Below are 4106 nucleotides of genomic sequence, written 5' to 3'. Positions count from 1 at the left end.
TCAGAAATGAACTGTCCGAGGAGACACATGTACTGACCAAGCAAGAGATTTTATTAGGAAAGGGCACCCGGGTGGAGAGAAGTCGGGGATGAGAACCCAGGAGATCAGCTCTGCCACATGGCTCGCAGTCTCGGGTTTTATGGTGATGGGATTAGTTTCTGGGTTGTCTTTAGCCAATCATTCTGACTCAGAGTCCTTCCTGGTGGTGCATGCCTTGTTCAGCCAAGATGGATGCCAGAGCGAAGGATTCTGGGAGGTGGTGTCTCCTTTTAACCTTTCCTGAACTCTTCCGGTTGGTGGAGGCTTATTAGTTCCGTGTTCCTCACCCGGACCTCCTGTCGTAAAACAACTCACACAGATGGTTACTGTGGTGCCGGCCAGGGTGGGCGGCTTCAATCAGTGTGCTTCCCCTAACATTTTCACTTTTCCATTGTTTTTCATACTGCTATCTCTACTGCATCAAAAAATTCCCATATATATTCAGAACTATTTTCTAGCCTTCATCCTTGTTTATGTGGGGCTTCCCTCTGCATTCTTTTCCAAGCTTGTTTATGCTCTAATTTAGGTGCCCAGCCTTTTCATGTGAATTTTTAGGATCTGAATGTTAATTTTCACAACCACAACAACAACAACAACAACAAAACTGGCATTTTTATAGGGATTTGATTTGCCTTATTAACAATATTAGGTCTTTCAATCCATGAACACACAATATCTCTTCATTTATTTAGATCTATTTTAATTTCTTTCAACAAGGGTTTGCAGTTTTCAATGTAAAATCTTGTGTTTACTCTGTTAAATTTATTTTCAAGTATTGATATGTGATTCCTTTTAATAGAGTTGTAAATTTAATCATTTCCTAAATTTTATTTTTGGATTTCGGATTGCTATTTTATAGAAATACAATTGATCTTTTAAATGTGGATCTCATGTCATGCTGCTTTGCTTAATTCTCTCATTAATTCTAACAGACTTGTGGGGGTAGATTCACCTGTATTTTCTAGATCCAAAATCATGGCATGTCATCTGCAAGTAGAGAAAATCTTTGTTCTTTCCAGTCCGTATGCCTTTGTTTTTCCTTGTACTGACTACACCCTTTCAGTATATTGTTGAGTAGAGGTAGGACAGTGAACATGCTCGTCTTATTCCTGATTTGGTGGAAAACATCTGGTCTTTTATGTGTAAGTATGATGTTAGCTATAATTTTTGTGGGTTTTTCTTCATTTATGACACTCATCAGTTTTAAGAAGTTCTCTTCTAAGCCTAGTCTGCTGACTGTTTTTACTATGAAAGGCGCTTGTCTTTCACAAATGCTTTTTTCTGCAGCTTTTGAGATGATCATGTGTTTCTCTTCTTTATTCTAATGATTAAATATGCTGTATCATTTGATAGTTAATTTGAACATCACTCATGGGTCACATTTTTTGTTTTCAATTTTAAAAGGCATACTCCACCCCAATAGGCCAGCCTATACCTGGGGCAAATTACAAGCTTCTTTCTACTTTTCAAGGCTGGTTAAAAGATTTTTTCCTGTTTCGTTTTCACTGAAGAGGGAACATCTCAAGGTCCTAGTCTTGTGGTATTATTGAGGATTTTTAAATCTATTTATAAGACTTAATTAAAAGTCCAAGGCTCCATGTGGAGCCAGAACCTCTGCTCCAAATTTCTAGGCTTTACATCTGGTCTTGTTTTCCCCTCTTCCCATTTTTGGAGTTTTCAAAATCATCAATTTTAGTCTCTTGACTTGGCATAGAGGGTCTTGTCTATTTCTAGTACTCAAAATTTTTTTCTTTACACCTCATCTGTATATTTTAAGTGTTCTTATATTTTATTCAACATTTTATTATTTATAATGGAAAGGATCCATTTTGGCTATGTCTTATGTTTTGCTGGAGACATTGATATTTATTATTTCACATTCTAGTGAATATCAGCAACGTAACAAAAACCTAAATCATCGATTCTTTAAATAGCAATATTTATTATTAATAAATAGCAATTAGTTATTCAGTTCCGTCACTCATTCGTGTCCAACTCTTTGCAACCCCATGAACCACAGCACACCAGGCCTCCCTGTCCATCACCAATTCCCAGAGTCCACCCAAACCCATGTCCATCAAGTTGGTGATGCCATCCAACCATCTTATCCTCTGTCGTCCCCTTCTCCTGCCTTCAATCTTTCCCAGCATCAGGGTCTTTTCAAATGAGTCAGCTCTCCGCATCAGGTGGCCAAAGTATTGGAGTTTCAGCTTCAACATCAGTCCTTCCAATGAACACCCAGGAATAATCTCCTTTAGGATAGACTGGTTGGATCTCCTTGTAGTCCAAGGGACTCTCAAGAGTCTTCTCCGACACCACAGTTCATAAGCATCAATTCTTCAGTATTCAGCTTTCTTTATAGTCCAACTCTCACATCCATAATGACTACTGGAAAAACTGTAGCCTCGACTAGACGGACCTTTGTTGGCAAAGTAATGTCTCTGCTTTTGAGTATGCTATCTAGGTTGGTCATAATTTTCCTTCCAAAGAGTAAGCGTCTTTTAATTTCATGGCTGCAGTCACCATCTGCAGTGATTTTGGAGCCCCCCAAAATAAAGTCAGCTACTGTTTCCACTGTTTCCACATCTATTTGCCATGAAGTGATGGGACTGAATGCCATGATCTTCATTTTCTGAATGTTGAGCTTTAAGCCAACTTTTTTACTCTCCTCTTTCACTTTCATCAAGAGGCTCTTGAGTTCTTCTTCACTATCTGCCATAAGGGTGGTGCCATCTGCATATCTGAGGTTATTGATATTTGTCCCGGCAATCTTGATTCCAGCTTGTGCTTCTTCCAGCCCAGCGTTTCTCATGATGTACTCTGCATAGAAGTTAAATAAGCAGGGTGACAATATACAGCCTTGATGTACTCCTTTTCCTATTTGGAACCAGTCTGTTGTTCCATGTCCAGTTCTAACTGTTGCTTCCTGACCTGCATATAGGTTTCTCAAGAGTCAGGTCAAGTGCTCTGGTATTCCCATCTCTTTCAGAATTTTCCACAGTTTCTTGTGATCCACACAGTCAAAGGTTTTGGCATAATCAATAAAGCAGAAATAGATGTTTTTTTTGTAACTCTCTTGCTTTTTCAATGATCCAGAGGATGTTGGCAATTTGATCTCTGGTTCCTCTGTCTTTTCTAAAACCAGCTTGAACATATGGAAGTTCATGTTTCACATATTGCCAAAGCCTGGCTTGGAGAATTTTGAGCATTACTTTACTAGCATGTGAGATGAGTGCAATTGTGCGGTAGTTTGAGCATTCTTTGGCATTGCCTGTCTTTGAGATTGGAATGAAAACTGACCTTTTCAAGTCCTGGAAGATATATTATATTATATATTATAGTTACAATATAATAACTAATAACAATTAGTTATTAGCAAATAGTTACATTAGTTAATAGTAAAAATCATACAATGTAACATGAGATCTTCACCTTATATCTTAGAACTCTTTTTTTATGAGAAGCCAAGAAACACAATCCAGTAAAGGAAAGTACAAATTTGAATACTTTTCTATGACTCAGATGGACAGGGTGTGAGGATTTATTTTTTCTTCCAAAATAAACCATTCTACTAAATTGAAACAAAATCATTATATTTGAATATATGCCTATAAGTGTGATATTCAAGGGCAAGAAGATAGAGGGGCAATGAAAAGATCCCGCAAATCTTAGGAAAGAGGACTGTCACGTGAGTGCTACCAAGCTTCACCGCACGGTTACGCACACCCCAGACATTATCATGCTCGTCCACATCGGGCCTCAGTCTCCTCTGTATGGTTCTCTAGAGGAAAGAGAAGCAAAGCCTGAAGTCTTGCCCCGTCTTGGAACTCTTTCAGGATCTTCCTGGGTATACACCAGGTGTAGGAGAGCTAAAGACTGAAGAGAAATAAAAGGTACTTCTTCATCATGAGCTTCCCAGGTGACTCAGTGGTGATGAATCCGCCTGTCAATGCAGAAGATGTGGGTTTGATCCTTGGGTTGGGAAGGTCCTCTGGAGAAGGAAATGGCAACCCACTCCAGTATTCTTGCCTGGGCAATCCCATGGACAGAGGAGCCTGGCGGGCCAC

This window comes from Ovis canadensis, chromosome 23 (assembly GCF_042477335.2).
Source record: "Ovis canadensis isolate MfBH-ARS-UI-01 breed Bighorn chromosome 23, ARS-UI_OviCan_v2, whole genome shotgun sequence".
Classification (NCBI taxonomy): domain Eukaryota; kingdom Metazoa; phylum Chordata; class Mammalia; order Artiodactyla; family Bovidae; genus Ovis; species Ovis canadensis.
Note: the sequence above shows the minus strand (reverse complement) of the source record.